Below are 21,985 nucleotides of genomic sequence, written 5' to 3'. Positions count from 1 at the left end.
CTCACCGTTTGACTGTGGATGGAACGGAGGGGCCGTGACGTGCATGACGCCGTGACAGGCACAAAAATCCGCAAATTCAGAAGAGGCAAATTGCGGACCATTATCAGTAACAAGAGTAGAGGGAAGGCCTTCCAAAGAGATAATGCGAGCTAGAGCATTGGTGGTTGCCATGGTGGTAGGCAACTTGCAACGGACAATGAAAGGAAAGTTAGAGTAGGCGTCAATAACGAGAAGCCAATAAGTACCTAAAAAAGGTCCCGCAAAGTCAGCATGAATACGCTCCCAGGGCATCTCAGGCGAAGGCCACGGTGACAAAGATGACTTCAGGGCGGCGGCCTGTGATGCACAAGGGCCGCAGGCAGCGACCGTGTGTGCTATTTCAGAGCCGATGCCGGGCCAGTACACATGACAGTTCACCAGAGATTTTGTGCGAGAGACACCCCAGTGCCCTTGGTGAAGGAGTTGGAAGACCGAAGCACGCAAAACGCAGGTACCACAACACACGGCGAAGCATTTTTGATGGAAAGGAGGATAACACCACCCCTAGCCGTGAGGCGGTAACGCAAAGCGTAGTTGTTCTTCAACGGATCAGAAGTCTTAGCGGATGGATGATCTGGCCGACCCTTCTAAATACAGCGTAAAACCCGGGAGAGGGTAGGGTCAGAACCTGTAGCAGCCGCCAGGCGGTCCCCGGTGATGGCGAACCCATCCACAACCCGCTGCTCGGTAACATCCAGGTGGAAACACAAAAGTTCGTCCATATCGAATGCGAGATCAGGACCCATGGGAAGGCGAGACAGTGCATCAGCATTCGCATGTTGAGCCGCCGGCCGGAAATGAATCTCATAATTGAAACGAGACAAGTAAAGAGCTCAACGCTGGAGGCGGGGTGCAACCTTGTCAGGAAGTGACGTTGATGAATGAAACAAGGAAACAAGTGGTTTGTGATCCGTAACAAGATAAAATTTGGATTCATAGAGAAAAACACCAAATTTGTGAAGAGCATAAATAATGACAGAAGCTTCTTTTTCGATTTGAGAATACATTTGTTGGGCATCCGTGAGTGTTTTGGAGGCATAAGCAATGGGTTGTTCAGAACCGCCAGAGAAACGGTGCGCAAGGACTGCACCGACTCCGTATTGAGAGGCGTCCGTGACAAGAACAAGATGTTGGCCAGGTCGATAAGTAGTCAGGCACGGGGCCTGTTTCAGCATAGTCTTCAATTTCTGGAAAGCCGCATCGCATGACACGGACCAGTGAAAAGGCACATTTTTATGCAACAGACGATGCAACGGCTGAGCCACCGAAGCAGCAGACGGTAAAAACTTGTGATAATATGCTATTTTCCCCAAGAAGGCCTGCAGTTCCTTAACAGATGTAGGGTGAGGAAGGGCATCGATCACAGCGACAGTTTGCTGAAGCGGACGAATACCATCCCGAGAGAGTTGAAACCCCAAGTACGTGATAGATGCCTGAAAAAATTTTGATTTCTGAAGATTACACTTAAGACCGTCAGTCTGTAAGACATGAAAAAGTGTGTGGAGATTTTGAAGATGTTCGTCAGTGGTGGAACCAGTGACAACAATGTCGTCCTGGTAATTTACACACCCAGGGACAGGGAGCAATAATTGTTCCAAGAATCGCTGAAAGAGAGCAGGGGCGCTGGCAACCCCGAATGGCAATCATTGGTATTGATGGAGTCCGAAAGGCGTGTCAAGGACCAGAAACTGCCGGGAAGCAGCGTGGAGAGTAAGTTGATGATAAGCTTCTGACAGGTCAATTTTAGAAAAATACTGGCCTGCAGCTAGTTTAGTGAACAATTCTTCAGGTTGGGGCATAGGGTAAGTGTCGATAAGGCATTGAGCATTTACAGTGGCTTTGAAATCGCCGCAGAGACGAATATCACCATTTGGCTTAGCAACGACAATGACAGGAGAGGACCACTCACTGGAAGTGACAGGAAGCAAGACCCCTGAAGCAGTGAGACGATCCAGCTCCCGTTTGACCTGATCACGAAGGGCCACAGCCGAGCCCGAAAAAACTTAGGCCGAGCAGTGGGTTTGAGCGTGATATGAGCTTCAAAGTCGTTTGCACGGCCTAACCCAGGAGAAAAAAAGTGATGAAAATGTCGTCGACAAGGAATCCAATTGAGCATAAGGAATAGCATCAGAGACGATATTGACAGAGTCATCTATGGAGAACCCAAAAACGCGAAATGCATCGGAACCAAAAAGATTCTGCGTGTCTATGGTCTATGGTTGACCACAAATATGGGAACAGTGCAAACGACAGATTTTTAAGACACCTAAGCATAAAATTGTCCCAAGAGAGAAATCTTCTGTTTATTGTAAGCCCGTAATTGCCTAGTGACAGGTGACAGGATTGGAGAACCCAACTGAAGATACGTCTGCTAATTGATGATAGTGGCAGCAGAACCAGTATCCACCTGCATGCCAACATCCCGACCAAGGATTTGGACAGTGAGGAATAACTTCCCTGAAAGGGAAGAAGAGCAATTGACAGACAACACAGAAGCAGAATCAGCATCACGATCATGAACATCATGTATGCCGTCAGATTTGCAAACGGATGACACGTGACCCTTTTTTTTGCGTTTGTGACACACGGCCCAACATTGTGGACAATCTTCTCGTGAATGTTTCATAAAACACTGCGGACATGAAGGAAGTTGCCGTGGGTTTTGCTACAGTTTCTTAGAGATTTGTTTACGGTTAGGCCGAGGCTGCGCTTAGGAGCTTACTGCGGCCATGTTGGCCGGCGGGGACATGCCACACGCTTCATCAACATCACACAGAGGTTGTATTTCCCTGATGTTGCCCCAAGCCTCTATTTGCGCTCCAGTGGCACGAGAAATTTCAAAAGACTGAGCAATGGATAGGACTTCATCTAGAGTCGGATTTGCCAACTGAAGGGCACATTGCCTAACTTCTTTGCCGGGCGCCGATCGGATAATAGCATCCCGTACCATGTAATCGGCATTGGATACTTTGTGAACTTCAATAACAAATTGACACTTTGTACTGAGGTCGTGAAATTCAGCAGCCCAAGCGTGATGGGATTGATTCGGTTGTTTTTGACAATGATAAAAGGCAACACGAGAGACTACCACATGTGTTTGCTTTTGAAAATAGATGAACAGAAGTGAGCACATTGCGGCAAAGGACAAAGACGCAGGATCTTTCAAAGGAGCCAATTGCGACAACAACCGATACATTTGATGTGAAATCCATGAAAGGAACAGATACTTACATGTTTGTTCGTCCGCAACATGAAATGCCAAGAAGTGCTGTCAAAGATGTTTTTCGTAATCAGACCAGTCTTCCACCATCTCGTCGTAAGGAGGAAAAGTAGGTAGAGACAACGACGAGAGACGCCCCCGCATTCGATGCCACGACGAAATCACGAATCGCATTTGTGAGAAGCGTTTGCTGTTCTATGAGACCTTGCAATAGTTGCTCTAAAGTAGCCATGGAAACATGTGGGTCAACAATGGAAAAGAAAAATCCCATCCTCATCACCAATTGTAATAACTTCAAGTTGAACAAATATATTTCAAGGGAGACGCAATACATGAAAGTCACAGATCAAGTAAACAGAGTAAGACGTGTGTACACTTTAACAGTCAAATCATAACTGAGTCCAAGTCTAGCAGCCACTGGCTGGCTGGCTGCTTAGGTGGTGCTGCTGCTGCTGCATGGCTGATGGTCAGCGCCGCATGTAGAGGATGCGCGTAACTGCGTGGTTGCACTTTGAAAAATCGGCGAGTCACAACATTAATGTTGGAGGAGATTCTATTTTTCTCATCAGTGTAGGGATCCAAAGATCTTCTTGGATAGTGGAGGACAAGGCCATATATTCAGTTTTTACATTACTCAAAGCAACAGTTCTTTGTCTCCTCCATGACCATGATACCAATCCTTTCATTAGTCTAAAACAACTTCCAGTGATGGAGTGTCTGCTTTCCAGCTCATTTCCTCAGACTGCATCACTGTATCCTTCCAAATTTACATTTCCAGTTTTAGAATATTTTAACTTATAATCAGCAGTTCCATTTAAATATCTGAATATTCTCTTGACTGCCATCCAGTTCTTTTCTCTCGGATCACTGCAAAACTTGCTTACTGCATTTGTGGCAAATGCAATGTCTGGTCTGGAAGTCTGTGCTAAGTACAGTAGGCTTCCTACAGGTGCCAAATAGGGTACACTTTCCTTACGTTTCTTGTCATCATCAGTTATTCGGCTTTGCACTATTTTCCATAGGAGTAGAAATAGGTTTACAATTTTCCATATTGAATGTATCTAAGATTTTCCTTGTGTACAGAGATTGATCAATCCATAATTCTTCTCTGTTGGCACTTCTTAGAATCTTCATGCCTAAGTATTGATTAATTTCCCCTAAACCATGCGTATTAAATTCTGACTGTAACTGTTTTTTGTTTTTTTTTTTAAGGTCTATCTGGTTTTCACTATTGGTTAAAGTAAAACAAAATATCCAGACACTCTGTGACCAAAATGGTACTGAAACAGAGGATGACAGACTAAAGGCCGAAATACTAAATATCTTTTTCCAAAGCTGTTTCACAGAGGAAGACTGCACTGTAGTTCCTTCTCTAGATTGTCGCACAGATGACAAAGTGGTAGATATCGAAATAGACGACAGAGGGATAGAGAAACAATTAAAATCACTCAAAACAGGAAAGGCCGCTGGACCTGATGGGATACCAGTTCAATTTTACACAGAGTACGCAAAGGAACTTGCCCCCTTTCTTGCAGCGGTGTACCGTAGGTCTCTAGAAGAGCGTAGTGTTCCAAAGGATTGGAAAAGGGCACAGGTCATCCCCGTTTTCAAGAAGGGACGTCGAACAGATTTGCAGAACTATAGACCTATATCTCTAACATTGATCAGTTGTAGAATTTTGGAACACGTATTATGTTCGAGTATAATGACTTTTCTGGAAACTAGAAATCTACTTTGTAGGAATCAGCATGGGTTTCGAAAAAGACGATCATGTGAAACCCAGCTCGCGCTATTCGTCCACGAGACTCAGAGGGCCATAGACACGGGTTCCCAGGTAGATGCCGTGTTTCTTGACTTCCGCAAGGCGTTCGATACAGTTCCCCACAGTCGTTTAATGAACAAAGTAAGAGCATATTGACTACCAGATCAATTGTGTGATTGGATTGAAGAGTTCCTAGATAACAGAATGCAGCATGTCATTCTCAATGGAGAGAAGTCTTCTGAAGTAAGAGTGATTTCAGGTGTGCCGCAAGGGAGTGTAATAGGACCGTTGCTATTCACAATATACATAAATGACCTTGTGGATGACATCGGAAGTGCACTGAGGCTTTTTCCGGATGACGCTGTGGTATATCAAGAGGTTGTAACAATGGAAAATTGTACTGAAATGCAGGAGGATCTGCAGCGAATTGACACATGGTGCAGGGAATGGCAATTGAATCTCAATGTAGACAAGTGTAATGTGCTGCGAATACATAGAAAGAAAGATCTCATATCATTTGGCTACAATATAGCAGGTCAGCAACTGGAAGCAGTTAATTCCATAAATTATCTGGGAGTACGCATTAGGAGTGATTTAAAATGGAATGATCATATAAAGTTGATCGTCGGTAAAGCAGATGCCAGACTGAGATTCATTGGAAAAATCCTAAGGAAATGCAATCTGAAAACAAAGGAAGTAGGTTACAGTACATTTGTTCGCCCACTGCTTGAATACTGCTCAGCAGTGTGGGATCCGTACCAGATAGGGTTGATAGAAGAGATAGAGAAGATCCAACGAAGAACAGCGCGCTTCATTACAGGATCATTTAGTAATCGCGAAAGCGTTACGGAGATGATAGATAAACTCCAGTCGAAGGCTCTGCAGGAGAGATGCTCAGTAGCCCGATATGGACTTTTGTTGAAGTTTCGAGAACATACCTTCACCAAGGAATCAAGCAGTATATTGCTCCCTCCTACGTATATCTCGCGAAGAGACCATGAGGATAAAATCAGAGAGATTAGAGCCCACACAGAGGCATACCGACAATCCTTCTTTCCACGAACAATACGAGACTGGAATAGAAGGGAGAACCGATAGAGGTATTCAAGGTACCGTCTGCCACAAACCATCAGGTGGCTTGTGGATTATGGATGTAGATGTAGACGAATTCATCCACCCATATGGCCATGATTGCAATTTCTTCATTGCTCCTTTTATGGTGTATACTTGGATCTGCCTTTGACTGTAACATGCCTAGTTTTATGCAAACATTTATACCAGCAATGGTTTAATCCATATATGCCTCTCTTCAAATGCCAAATTCTCCTTTTCCCTCGATAAGGTCGCTTAACTTCATCAGGTGGATTCACATGTATTTCCTCTTCCAGCCTTCCATTCAGGTAGGCTGTTTTCACATCCATTGGTTGAATTAATAAGTTTTCATTTACTGCAAGAGCTAAAAGGTATCTTAATGATGAATACTTCACCACTGGTGAGAAAGTTTCATTGTAATCTATTCCTTCTTTCTGGGAATATTCTTTAACTACCAATCTGGCTTTGAATTTCGATATTGCACTCTCAGGATTTTTAATATTAAACACCCATCTTGTTCTTAGTGGCTTTTTATTTTCAGGCATGTCAACCCTTTCATATGTATCATTATCCACAAAAGATTGAAGCTTCTTTTCAATAGCCTTTTTCCAGTCTTGAGCATTTGAACTTGCTAAAGCTTCATCAACTGTGAATGGTTCATTGTTGTTTGTTTGGGCAGCATACATTTCGTACTCCGGATATTCTTTTGGTTTTGCTACACGCGAAGACTGCCTTAAACTGACTTCCTCTGTTGAATCTTCTTCCTCAATTTGATTCTCAGGTTGCACATCAGCTTCCTCATTATTCTCGCCTTCCTCTGTTTCAGTTTCCATCTCTGTTTCAGCCCAATCGCACATTATGCTTGGTTACATAACTGTATCATTTTGACTACTTTCCTTTATTTTAGGTCTATAATCCTCTAAAAATACTACATCTTTACTACTTATTATCTTCTTATTCACAAGATTATAGAATCTGTGGTCTTTTGTATACTCACAGTAGCCAACAAAAATGTATTTTTGATTTTTTGCATCCCATTTTCCTCTTAATGGTTTTGGAATCTGAACAATGGCTTCACATCCAAAGACTTTCAAGTGCTTTAGATCCGGTTTCTTCCCAGGCCATGCTTCATAAGGTGTCTTGTGTCTCACAGCTTTGGTAAATGATCTGTTAATTAAATACACTGCTGTTGGCACAGCCTCTGCCCAAAAACACTTAACCTACTTCTTGCCTTTTCTACAATGGTTCTGTTGGCTCGTTCTGCTACTCCATTCTGAGGAGGACTTTAGCGAATGGTAGTCTGATGCCTAATACCCATTCCATTCATCTGTTTCTTAAACTGTCTGTTTACATACTCTGATCCATTGTCTGATCTAATAATTTTAATTTTCTTCTCAGTCTGTCTTTTGACCATTTTGCAATAAAGAACAAATACATCATTCACTTTATCCTTTCTACTTACACTCCTGGAAATTGAAATAAGAACACCGTGAATTCATTGTCCCAGGAAGGGGAAACTTTATTGACACATTCCTGGGGTCAGATACATCACATGATCACACTGACAGAACCACAGGCACATAGACACAGGCAACAGAGCATGCACAATGTCGGCACTAGTACAGTGTATATCCACCTTTCGCAGCAATGCAGGCTGCTATTCTCCCATGGAGACGATCGTAGAGATGCTGGATGTAGTCCTGTGGAACGGCTTGCCATGCCATTTCCACCTGGCGCCTCAGTTGGACCAGCGTTCGTGCTGGACGTGCAGACCGCGTGAGACGACGCTTCATCCAGTCCCAAACATGCTCAATGGGGGACAGATCCGGAGTTCTTGCTGGCCAGGGTAGTTGACTTACACCTTCTAGAGCACGTTGGGTGGCACGGGATACATGCGGACGTGCATTGTCCTGTTGGAACAGCAAGTTCCCTTGCCGGTCTAGGAATGGTAGAACGATGGGTTCGATGACAGTTTGGATGTACCGTGCACTATTCAGTGTCCCCTCGACGATCACCAGTGGTGTACGGCCAGTGTAGGAGATCGCTCCCCACACCATGATGCCGGGTGTTGGCCCTGTGTGCCTCGGTCGTATGCAGTCCTGATTGTGGCGCTCACCTGCGCGGCGCCAAACACGCATACGACCATAATTGGCACCAAGGCAGAGGCGACTCTCATCGCTGAAGACGACACGTCTCCATTCGTCCCTCCATTCACGCCTGTCGCGACACCACTGGAGGCGGGCTGCACGATGTTGGGGCATGAGCGGAAGACGGCCTAACGGTGTGTGGGACCGTAGCCCAGCTTCATGGAGACGGTTGCGAATGGTCCTCGCCGATACCCCAAGAGCAACAGTGTCCCTAATTTGCTGGGAAGTGGCGGTGCGGTCCCCTACGGCACTGCGTAGGATCCTACGGTCTTGGCGTGCATCCGTGCGTCGCTGCGGTCCGGTCCCAGGTCGACGGGCACGTGCACCTTCCGCCGACCACTGGCGACAACATCGATGTACTTTGGAGACCTCACGCCCCACGTGTTGAGCAATTCGGCGGTACGTCCACCCGGCCTCCCGCATGCCCACTATACGCCGTCGCTCAAAGTCCGTCAACTGCACATACGGTTCACGTCCACGCTGTCGCGGCATGCTACCAGTGTTAAAGACTGCGATGGAGCTCCGTATGCCACGGCAAACTGGCTGACACTGACGGGGGCGGTGCACAAATGCTGCGCAGCTAGCGCCATTCGACGGCCAACACCGCGGTTCCTGGTGTGTCCGCTGTGCCGTGCGTGTGATCATTGCTTGTACAGCCCTCTCGCAGTGTCCGGAGCAAGTATGGTGGGTCTGACACACCGGTGTCAATGTGTTCTTTTTTCCATTTCCAGGAGTGTATAAAATAAACATAAATGTATGTAGAAAAATCATCTATGAATGCCAGGAAATAGAAGCTACCTCCTAAGGATTCATTCTCCATAGGCCCACAGAGATCTGAGTGTAGATCTGCTATGACTTGATTTAAATGGCAATCTAGCCTGCTTCCCTTGCAAATACACCTCACATTGGACATTATTCATTCCATAATTTTCCATCCCAGTCATATTTTTCCTATTCAAATGTCCGAGCCCCCTATGCCATAAGAAACTTTTGCAGCATAAACAAAGTGATTTCCTGTTTCAGCAGTATTTTGAACTGTATTCACTTTGTAAATACCTCTTACATTACTTGCAGTAGCTACAATATCACCACAAGAATCTATCACTTTGGCTCTCTCTATATGGAAGATAACTGTATTACCCTTCTTTACTATTTCGCTTACTGATAACAAATTAGTTGCAATGTTCTTTACATAATGTACATCATGAGCAGTAACAATTTCCCTTTCCACATTCACAAGCAAATTAAGATCCACTTTTCCTGCGAGTTCACACCTTAACTTACATCCGTCAACTGTGGAAATTCCAATGCCAGTCCTTGACTGAACATCATACAAACCTGACGGAGCTTTGGTAATGTGCACAGATGCTCTTGAATCTAGGAACCATTCTGCATGATCATCAATCGCTTCATTAAAAGAGTAAAAAACAGAAAATACCTTACCTTTCAGGGTAGCCTTTCTCTCAGGACTACTAGAATTAATGTGCTAACTTTTCATTATACTGTGAAGCAATATGTCCAGTTTTCTGGCATCTGAAACATCTTATTGGCTTCTTCTTGTTGTACTCAGAGTATAAAGCCAGCGCCGTTTCTTTTTCTGAAGCATTAGAATCTGGTTCAGTCTTCACATCCTGTAGGATCTTTACTTTAACACTGTCTGCTGTAACGGGTATTCCCGAACTTTCCAAACCCATAATCATTGGCGAATATTTGTCTGGTAGTCCAGCTAACAATAAATTTCCAATCCATTCATCTGCAATTTCAAAACCAATATTCCTCAGACAATTGGAGATCGAAATTATTTTATTCACATATTCATCCATGCTTTCACACTTATTCAATCTTGTGGTTATCAGCTCACGAAGTAATCCTACTTTTCTGGTTAAACCACCATCTTCAAATGCGTTTTTCAGTTTGTCCCATACCTTCTTTGCAGACATAGCCTTTTCTATGTGAACATAATTCACTGGATCAATCAAAAGGATTAGTTTTGATTTCAGCTTCTGATCCTTAGTAGCAAAACTTGATTCTGTAGGTTCCAATTTACCGTTTATGACGTCCCGTAAGTCATCCAAGTGCAAATACGCCTCAACAGCAAATTTTCAGGTCACGTAATTTTCATGCCCTACAAGCCGCTCTATTTGCGGTATCTGTGTTGTGCTCATTTTGCAGTTATTTTTCTTCTTCGTATAGTGTACACAATCCAACTTTATACAAACTTCCGCGCAGTTTTTGCGCAAATACACGTCACCTTAAAGCTTATTATTTCGCTTTAATCCAGTAGCTGGGCCCATAACCTGTAGTAGTTTATGCAAATTAATGCAGCTAAATGACAAGTAACAACTATTTAAGGGACAAAATAAACTTTTGCTTTATACGCACAACACATATTAATACATTTGGCTATGCAAATACATTACGTTGCCCATCAACAAACATGGAACATGTATATTCCACAGAGTCTAATGCATTTTGCACATCATATTTTGTGCGCCACTATGCATGCTGGAAAATGTTTGTTCACATATCCCCAACACATTTGGGAAGCAAAATAAATGATAAGTGATGACGGCAGAAGTAGAGAGGGTATAAAATGCGTAGTTGTAAATCAAGAAAAGCTTTTCTGGAAAAGAGAAATCTGTTAACATCTAATATATGGAAGTCTTTTCTGAAAGCATTATGTATTTAAGGTAACCTTGTATGAAAATGAAACATGGACAGTAAGCAGTACGCACAAGAATAGTGTATAATACTTTGAAATGCTGTGCTACAGACGATGGCTGAAGACTAGATGGGTAGATTAGATTACTAATGAGGAGGTACTGAATCAAATTGTGGAAAAAATAAAATTATGCCACAGTGTGATTAAAAGAAGGGATTGATAGATAGGTATCAAGGAATTGTCACTAAGTGAAGGAGGGAAGGATGGGTGGTAGAAAAGGAAGTGGGGGGGGGGAGGGGGGGGGGGGCTAAAAGTGTTAAGAGAGAGGCCAAGGCTTGGATGGACCAGGGAGGGAAGTTGAATCATATCAGTCTTCTGGACTGAGGGCCACAACATTGTTAGGTATTCTAGTAATGCATTTTGAAGCAGGCGTTTCTTTACATACTGTAAATGTTAGTATTAGAAATGCAAATAGTTGGATCCCTAAAAGAATTAGATCTTGATGCCAGAAAAAGAGAAACTGCACAAAATGTGTAAGAAAAGAAATGCTCTAACACATGAACAAACATACAACATATTACAAAAATCGGCCAGGTACAAGTAGAACTCGCACTCTGAGGATTTCATAAAAACTTAATTATGTGTATAGACAGTTGATCCATCCCAGGAATTGAGAACCTCTACAATTTTTGTCTATTACTGACACTGAATTGCAAGACTTTTGGTAATGTTTCAATTTTAATTTTGAAGTCTGATAACAAATTACAAAAATTTTTTTATTCATGTGGTATCATTACAGATTTACAATTTTCTGATTTTTTTCCTTTAGTTGTACTATGAAACCTGGCACCTTGCCAAATTTTGTGATTCTAGATCAATGGGAAGTACATTGTTGCATTTGATGAGTGAGTTTTCCAGTATCAGAATACGTGAAATAAATGGCTGTATCTTTTGATTGCGTTGGCTTAGAAGCTTCAGTTTGCTACACCACCAAGGGACTGTAGACCTTAGTTTGTGGCATAAATTTCTACTTGATATGTTCCACAACCTGGAGGACCTCCTCACTACGGATCAATTGGAATGAAAGTAAATCTAAATCTAAAATATGACTACCCTTTCCAGAGAAAACTAGTTTTTAGCAGTCAGTCAGTCAATCAGGCAGCCAGACAGACAGACAGGCAGAGGAACAACAAAGTGATCTTAGATGGGTTCCATTTCTACCAACTGAGGTACAGAACCCTTAGATATATAATGTGTGTGTGTGTGTGTGTGTGTGTGTGTGTGTGTGTGTGTGTGTGTGTGTGTGTGTGTGTGTGTGTTTTAAGAAAAGTAATTAAACAAACAAAAAAAAGTATTGATAACTATATTCAAAATGCAGTATATGAAGTAAAAGCTATGTGGTACTTAATCAGGAAGGTAGTGGGTTAATATACTGTTCTAAATTAAAATTGCACCAGGAAGGTCAGCAGATACGAGTTTTTTGTGATTGTGAGAATATGTATAAAAGAAAGAAAACATTACTTAATTTGTAAGTTATTGGAAGGCTACAGAGTGTGAAATTTAAAATGCAGAACTGTCACTTCTGGTAACAACAGTGGCTCTGACCGGGATGAGCATTGAGTTAAGCTAAGCTTGGATGATAGAGACTGGTATATTAATTTACGTGCTGCAACTCTATCTCAAGGTTGCTCAGGACAGCACGGGCAACATGTGGTCTTGCCTTACATGTTTGAAAAATAATGTCACAGAGAACTCGAAGACAAGACACAACCAACAGCCTTATGATGTCATAAATGTAAGAGCTACTGTCCAAATTATTGGCTGTGTGAAGCAGATGTAACAGTGTGAGACTAGACACAACCAACAGCCTTATGATGTCATAAATGTAAGAGCTACAGTCCAAATTACTGGCTGTGTGAAGCAGGTATAACCGTGTTGTGAACCCAATCACTGCCAATAGTATCATGTGAGGTGCTGAGCCTGTTAGATGATGACAAATGCACTGTTGCAATGTACATTGTTCTTGGAACCTCCAGATGTCGATACATCCTTTGTGATACTGTACACGGAACTGGAAATCTTCTAAAAAGCAAACAGGGTGCCACTCCTGTGTCCAGTCTTATTGTTGGGTAGACCATTGTTGGTCTTGCTATCTCTGCTGCCCCCTTAAGGAAAGCTGCAACAGCGGTTGCTATGCTGACTGTCAATGATGCTATGATATTGTTGCAGTTTTCCTGTGGAAACTTGTCATGCTGCAAACAGTTCCTGTCTCAAGGATCATGAACTGGCTGTATGATTGCGTATGCCGTAGGCCTGACCTCTCATGTGCTGGTCCTATGTGGCTGTTGAAATCCTGCATGGGATTGAGTATGGGTCTCATTATAAATTGATTCCATATTCATGTGACAGTTGTGGGATCCTGACCATCATGAACAGAAATATCATCAATAGTCTCTATCACTATCAAATTGCAAAACATGCTGTTAGACATTTCTCCTTCTTACTTGAGGCTAACATAATATACTTGTAAACAACCAACATCCAGATGTGATTTCTGAGTGAAAAACATGCTGTTTAATTTTTCCTTACATACAGGATGTAGGTGAGGTCATTCCTTCCTACACCATGTGGTTGCACTGAAATGCTTATCATTTGTACATCCAAGCATGTCAGGCACTTCGTACTAATTTGAGATTTGTTTCATTCTGCATTCATTGTGTTGCAATTTTAATAGCCCGCAGCATGTAAAAAAAAAGTGAAAATCCTTAGTTCAACAAAAACAACAAACATATTCACTAATTACTTTACTACAATAGCTGAAGATTTGAAACTAAAACACTACATCAGAGTAATCCAATCAGCTAGAAGGAAGGCCCCATCTAATAAAACTCAGTTCCTTTTTAGCAACGTAGACAGAGTAGTAGTAAAAGCCACTAAGAAACCAAACACACACAGCATTGGCATTGATGCTTTATCTGACCTGATCATAGAATCTCTTAAAACATGTATGTAAAGCTCACTCAAATCAGAAGTTTTTCCAGATGTGCTGAAAATATCCAAAATAGTACCAATTCATAAAGATGGAGAGAGATATATTTTAGTAATTACTGTCTAATTACTTTGATTTCCATTTTATCAGAGATATTATATTGATTAATTGGATAGCTAAAAAATCTACTCACCAAGTGCCGGCAGAACACACATAAAAGATTGTTGTGATTGGCAAGCTTTTGGAGCCAGTGGCTAGAGAGGTCTAGGAAAAGGGGTAGATTTTGGGAAAGTCACCCAGTACTGCAGGTCAGGTGAGACCTACACTACGGGATGAGAAGGAATGACTGAGTGTTGAGGACTGCATTGGAATGAGAGTGGAAATCCTGAGAGCTTAATAGTGGGAGACAGGGTAATATGCAAGACAGAGATTACTATTGAAACATCGTGCACTAGTTACTAAGTGTGAGAAGCTAAGTGCATTGCACGTAACAAAGGTGGGAGGAGGCAGTGAAAAATAGATGGGAAAGACAATAAAAGATGTAGAGGGCTAAAACGGAGTGAAGCAAAGAGTAGTTACAGTGAAGAAAAGCTGAGACGGAAGAAATTAACATAAATTAAGGCCAGATGGTTGGCGAGAACCAAGGACATGTTGTAGTGCTAGTTCCCATCTGCAGAGTTCTGAGAAACTGGTGGTGTCTTGGGAAAGAATCCAGATAGCATGTGTGGTGAAACAGGCACCGAGGTCATGAATGTCATGTTGTAGAGCATTCTCTGCAATAGGATATTGCGAGTTGCCAGTATATACCCTCTGCCTATACCTATTCATCCTAATTGATAATTTGGTGGTGGTCAAGCTGATGTAGAAGGCTGAACAGTGTTTACATAATAGCTGGCATATGACGTGTCATTTCACGGGCGGCTCTCCCTTTGATGGTATATGTTTTGCCAGTTACATGGCTATTATAGGTGGTTGTAGGAGGGTGCATAGGGCAAGTCTTGCAGCGGGGACGGTCACAGGGGTAGGAGCCATAGGGTAGGGAGATGGATGCAGAAAGCGCATAGGGTCTGACAAGAATTTTTGACTTTCACAAAATCTACCCCATTTCCTAGACCTCTCCAGTCCTTTTCCTTCACCCTTCTTCTTTCCCCTTCAACCCTTCTGCCTGAAGGAGGAGCCACTGGCTCTGAAAGCTTGCAAATGACAACAGTGTTTTACGTGTGTGTTCCGCTGCCACATGGTGAATAGATTTTTTATCCATCCAATTAAATAATTTTATCAATAATTGATTGTTTTTGTTGTTATACTACATTTTTACGTTGTTTTTTATATAACGGGATGACAACATTCATTATACTAACTGATTCACAGTATGGCTTCAGGATCCAGAAATTGACACACTTCTGTACATACCTATGTATACAGTGGTTCTGATGTATGGTAAAAGACAAGTAACAGAAATATTTTTATGTGCGACTGGATGTTGATATGGATGGACATGTATTGGGCACACCAATCTCCCGACTGTTGTCAGTTTTCATGACCAGAGCCACTACTTCTCAGCCTAGTAGCTCCTCAATTTGCCCCACAAGGGCTTAGTGCAGCATCTTCTTGGCATCAGTGCTTGGCAGACCCAGATGGTCAAGCATCTAAGTGTTAGCCAAACCTGGCAGCACTTAACTTCTGTGATCTGATGGAAGCTGGTGTTACCACGGTGACTGGTGAGGCCGTTGGGAAAAAAAGTATTTATAAGTGTACAAAATCGATATTTTCAGATATAGCGATATGGGGAAGGGAAATTTAAGTAGACTGCACTAGCTAAGAGCATTGGTAGATAAGGTAGATCTGGTTAGAAAGAAGGATTTTTTGGGGTAATGAGTGCATGCAGGGACAAAGGTGTAGACATTCTCATTGCATCAGTAGCTATGTTATTAACTCTCTTTTGAAACTCAAGATGTTACTCACCTCTCTAAGATAAGAGGAAGTTTATTCCAGAGTCAGGTTCCTGCTACTGAAAAGGACTTCAAGAAAGTGGCTGAATTATGGATTGGAATAGAATGTATTTTGCTCTGATGGTAACAGGTGTTTCTGCTATGTTGAAAACAAGAGTGTTGAGATCAAGGAGAGATATGAGGGACAGTGTAAGTTGATAGGTCAGTAAAGGAGACAGTGAGACGGGAAACTCTGCGCTTGTCTGCATGCAGCAACGACAGTTGTGCATTATGATGGTGAAACACGATCAAAGATTGAACATCACAGATATATAGAACACAGGCATTCGTAACTAGTTCGATGTTTTGAGCTTTCCAGAGAAACATTGTGCAGGATAATACCACTGTAATCATTAATTGGAAGTATAAAAATGTGTACAGTTTTCTTTTTCAGGTCAAAAGAGAAAAGATTTTTATGTTGTTGTATGGCATGGAAAGATACACATGCCATCTTGCAAATTGCAGCTGTGTTCAGTCCAATGTAGATTTTCATCTATTCACCATCCAACATAATTTTTGATGTTTGTGTAATTTTCACTATTACTGAAGTAGTTTTTTTGCTGATTTCAGGTGTATTGTTAGTTTTTCTCTATCACATGCAGTTTTTTCACAAAACAAGTAAACTCATTTTTCGTTTGAACCTAAGCTCCACAGAGAGAAATGTTATTGCAGTTGATAAATCTTATTTCCACAAGATGCAGTAGTTGCAGTATTATGAAAAGGAAAGTTGCTACTCACCATATAGTGGAGACACTGAGTCACAGATAGGCACAACAAAACGACTATCACAAATAAAGCTATCTGCTGGTAAGACACTCATCAATAATAGAAGACACACACACACACACACACACACACACACACACACACACACACACACACACAGCGCGCGCGCGCGCGTGCACGCACGCAACTCACACACACGACTTTTTTTGTTGTGCCTATCTGCAACTCAGCATTCTGGATTTTCCATTGTTTGATTGATGCAGTAGTTGGTCACACATATTACAGCCACCTGGCTGTTAGGCAGTAAGCTATAGTTCATTGTTGACATGGTGTAATGTTGTGAGGATATATTTGTGTTGTTAAATGTAGTTTTTCAGCTTCTTTGAAATGAGTTCTCATAAGTGTTCGAATAACCCAAACAGACTGTTATGTTTGTTGTAGCTACTTAATTGCTAAGCAAAGACAGGACCTTAAGAGTTTTGTGGAAAAATTCTACCATACATTCTTTGTTATAAGGCTTGGCAATCAAGACAAAAGCTGTTCAGTGCACAAGATAAGCCATACATGTACCGTACATGTGTTGAGGGTTCGAGTGAGGAAAAATAGGGAGAGGAAATCAACACCTTTTGCAACTATCAAGGTTTGGAGTGATTTGCAAGATCATATTTATGGTTAACAATTATGAGAAGGACAAATTGCTACCCATAGTAAAGATGACATGTTGAGTTACAGACAGGCACGGCTTTAGATAGAATTTTTTATGGCTACTGTTGTTTATCATCACAAGGTAATCAATGAGTTTCTGTTCCATTCACATTTAAATTGTATATGAAGTACCAAACAATGGAAAATCCAGTATGGAATGTAACAATGTTATATGAAGTACCGGTTCAGTTTCCAGCAGGGACTATATCTGTTGTTGGTTAATACATGGGCATGTCTGAGTTTAGCATTTCTCACAGCTTGATTGATGCTCTTCTGCTTCTGCTTGTAAGCAACATGATTTTCAGATGTAGCTCGTAGTTTTTACGTCTGATGAGCATTTCACAAGGGTTTGTACAGAGATCACACGTTTTTCTTTTCTGTGTCAATGATTTAATGTTGAATATCGTGTCCCACAAAACCGCATTAGTTGTTGTTGACTTGGCAATTATAATAAAAACCGAAAAAGTGAGGTCCTCCAAGAAAAAATAAACACTGTCACTAACTCAGTGTCAGATCCCATTTAAACCACTAATTATAAATAACAAGAAAACAGCAACACTAAATTTTCACGCTGCACAAAATATAAACAGCCAACATTCTCAGGTTCAAGTGACATGAATGTCACACATAATAACTCAAAACTGAGGAAAGGTTATTATCCTCTAAGAATTGAAAAAAAAATTAAATATACCATCAGTGCTCTATATCTACAACTTGGAAACTTTACTGTTCAACAAGAAACATGAAATTAGTAAATAAATAAATAATAAATAGAATTCATAAATTCACAGTCATTGCAGAGGACAGGATTGTCTTCATGTGTAGTTTCCCAAAGCCATCTTCTAGAGCAGATGTGACATCCATAGCCTCTCAAGTTTATTATTCCACTTATTAGGGTTCATTTTTTCTTTCAAGCCTCCCTCCCTTCCCAATTGCAATTATTTTGCTGATTTGAAGGGTGAATAATACAATGTTTATGGAAATCTGTTGTACTTTGAACTCAAGTTTTAAGGCACATTGTGTTCAAAGACATATTTATTCTGGTACTGTCTCTTGTATGTTCATGATTCTTTGCAGAAATGATTCAGAATTTCTGTTATTTGTCTAAGAACTACAGTTCTCTGAGAACTACAGGAATTAATGATACACAATGGTTAGGAAGTACTCTGTTCAACAGAGTTTGAGGGTAAAGAGTGATTTTGATTCTCAAGATGAGGTGGAAGAAGGAGATGGTAATTATGTCACAGAGAAAGATGGTGAGAGGCTGATGAAGATGGAGAAAGGGATGACAAAACAAGGAAACTTTTAATTGGGAAAAGATAATAAGACCATGTATCTGACATCATCACACTTACTCTCCTGGAGTTACAGGTAAAGTTAAAAATGCTCAAACTGCTATCGAATGTTGGGATAATGGATCGATTGATGAATCTGTACGTGGACACTGCCAATGATCATTCCTCTGGAGAGAGGGACATCGACAGCAGGAATCTACAGATGGAATCACCATGGAGGAACTTTGTGGGACTGAAGGTGATGGCGTTGAACAATTCATCCTCATGATAAATGTCAAATGATTTAAGATCCAGATACCTTTCCATCATCTTGACAAGTGAACTACCAGAATTCAACTGTATTACTCTGATTTCTGGAAAATTGTCAGTACAGCTATTGCACAGAGAACAATGTATAAGGGGCATTCAAATGAAACCTGGTCATTAGTGTAAAGTAATGGTAACAATTTTATTAACTCAAAAATGTAGTTATACACAATACACATACCCAAAAATAGTCGCCAAAACTGTTGGCACATTTATCCCATTGCAACAATAGTTGGTCGATTCCATCCTTGAAGAAGCTAGTAGGCTGCTGTCGGATCCACGCCTGGACTCAGTCACACACTTCGTCATCCATTGCAAATCGCTGTCTGCGAATAGCTTGTTTTAGAGCGCCAGACACGTGAAAGTCACACGGTGAAAGGTCAGGACCGTACGGTGGATGTTCCATCGTTTCCCACCGAAACTGCTACGATGTCATCTTCAACGCATTGGCTGTGTGTGGGCGGGAATTATCATGCAGGAGGATAACGCCATTGGACGACATGCCTCAATGTTTTGTCTTGATGGCTTGTTCTGTAAATTGGCTTGAAAACACTGGGCATTGATGGTGGGTCCCTGTTCCAGAAACTCGACAAGTAGTGGACCCTTGTGGGCAAAAATGGACATTATGACCTTCCCAGAACTAGTGTGCATGGCCTCTGATTTCTTTGGAGGTGGTGAAGTTGCATGTTACCACTGCTTGCTCTGACAATTCCTTTTCATTTCAAAATGGTGACACCATGTTTCTTCACCTGTGACAATATGTGACAGAAATCTGTATTCCTCCTCATGATAACATTGCAGATGACTCAAAGACAGCGCCATTCTAGTATTGCCCTGTTTGGCAGTCAGTTGGTGGGGAACCCACTATGCACAGATTTTTCGAATAATCAAGTGTTGATGCATTATGGTGTGGGTGGTGCCCGCTAATACCCTGTAACTGATGGATCTTGTCCCTGTTGATTCTGCGGTAGTCCAAGACTAAAGCATTCTCTTCTGCAACCATTTCTGGTGTGATGACACAATGAGCCTGTCCAGGAAGAGCATCGTCTTCCAGTGACTCGAGCTGCTCAAGGAATCGTTTTCACCATTCTACAATGCTTGAACATCTCAGACTGTACTCACTGTACACAGCCATCGTCCGTTAATGCATTTCACGGCCTACAACTCCCTCTGCCACCAAAAATCGAATCACTCCTCGTTGTTTCTGCTTACTCGCCTGCACATTCGGTAGTGGACGATAACTTGTGTGACCACCTTCTCTTCGACGTGAAACCACACTGCCACTACGCAACATCAAACACTGTGCACGTGTCAGTCTCTCTGCCAATAGATCGTGCCACCATACCCGCAGTTACGTGGTGCCACCTTACGTGTATGGTAAAGATAGAAGTACTGACCAGGTTTCATTTGAATGAACCTCATAGCTGTGGATGAAATGTTTTCAAGGTAGATGTGTATTTCAGCAGTACATACTGTGAAAACCAAATGTATACGTAATAAAACAGTTTTCTCTGGCTGATGCCAAGACAAGTTTCACAGTCAACATGGATATTTGTGTTGGAGAATAGCAAGCATGTCTTTTATGTGCCATTAACAAGAAAGGTGAAGTGGTGAAGAGAATGGCTAAACAGGTATTTGGATCCAGTCACTATATTACTGCCAATAATTTTTTGCTGTTTTGATGTCATCAGTTATCTGAAAACAACTGGCTGCCATGCATTGTCAATGTGAGAAAAAAATAAGATGCAATTGTCATCAGATCTTGTTGATTTTACAGAGAAGAAACAGTATTGTAGTATGTTTGGCTTCAGTCGTGGGATGCTTTCAGTTTCCTACATACTACATGACAACAAATTTATGATTCTTGTAACTTTGCTTCATAGTAATGGCACCACTGATTATGATCATGTATCTGGATGGGAAAGAAGCCAGAGATAGTCACTTTCCACAAATCAACAAAAGATTGTGTTAGTTCTACAGATAAAATATGTGGTACTTACAGTGTGAGCCACAGTGTCAAATGTTGGCCAATGATAATCTTTTCCACAGTATTGGAAGTGTGTGGTCTCAATACTCAGGATATTTACCTCTGAAAACAACTGGAAAAACTTTATAGAAGAATGTTGTTGTAGAAATATACTGAAGAAGTAGGAAAATGATTGAAACCCCTCCAGCCTGCAAAGCTGCTGAAAAGATTTCTTGCTTTAAAAGAACAAGCAAAATCACCATATCCCCAAATCTCAAAATACTTATATGTACAACTTACACCTTAAAAGTGGGACACACAGAAGGGTATTATCCCATGTGTCCCATGCAGATGAGGTCTGCAAACTGTGTGTGTGTGTGTGTGTGTGTGTGTGTGTGTGTGTGTGTGTGTGTGTGTGTGTGTGTGTGTGCATTTCTTTTGCTAATTCTGTGTGATTGAGAGGGATGCTAGCAGCATATAGCTGCATGTCCAGAAAACTGAAAGTGTTTGTTGGTGGCTTAAAAATTTTAGTTTTTTCTATTTTGTTCCTTTCATGGTCAATTGATGATTTTCATAGAATCCAGTTTTATTTGCTCTATCTCTATAAGTCGCTTTGAAGGTTAGTGATTATGTTTAGGGTGCTAAAATAGAGAAACAAGTGATAGGTGAGTTCCCAGTCTGTACCTGTCAGGGGCACTGCAAATGAACTCATGAGTCTTAGAACTGCCCCAACAGAGTTTATTACTTACATTAACTATCATGGAAAGAAGTAGTGTACTCTAAACAGTTTAGAAAAAAACTTCCAAAAATATGCTTTCCAGTTCTATCATTAATGTTGGAATTATTGCTGTTATATGTGAAACAAAAAGAAATTGTATATAATTATAAAATTCTCTCACACTACATATTCTTTTGAGCTTATCAATTTTCTTTTTGTGTTTAACTGTAACATCACACTAAAATGTCAGTGATGTATTTCATGGAGGTAACTTGTCATCTTATAGTTGTAAACAATTTTAATTTTGTGGTGCTGCGTCTCACTGAACATAGATAATGATTTCCTTAATGAAGCAGATGCTGTAGGA

The 21,985-nt window shown here is 41.4% G+C and overlaps 1 protein-coding gene across 10 annotated transcripts in view; it reads left to right on the top strand.

Moving 5' to 3' along the window:
- The window catches only part of LOC124802474 (ral GTPase-activating protein subunit beta), a 398,111-nt gene that overhangs the window by 175,044 nt on the left and 201,082 nt on the right, over nt 1–21,985 (top strand). The gene's annotated exons all lie outside the window — the stretch shown is intronic.

Source organism: Schistocerca piceifrons, chromosome 6 (genome assembly GCF_021461385.2).
Source record: "Schistocerca piceifrons isolate TAMUIC-IGC-003096 chromosome 6, iqSchPice1.1, whole genome shotgun sequence".
Lineage (NCBI taxonomy): Eukaryota > Metazoa > Arthropoda > Insecta > Orthoptera > Acrididae > Schistocerca > Schistocerca piceifrons.
The sequence above is the reverse complement of the archived record's forward strand: the minus strand, read 5'-3'. Positions and strand labels throughout refer to the sequence as shown.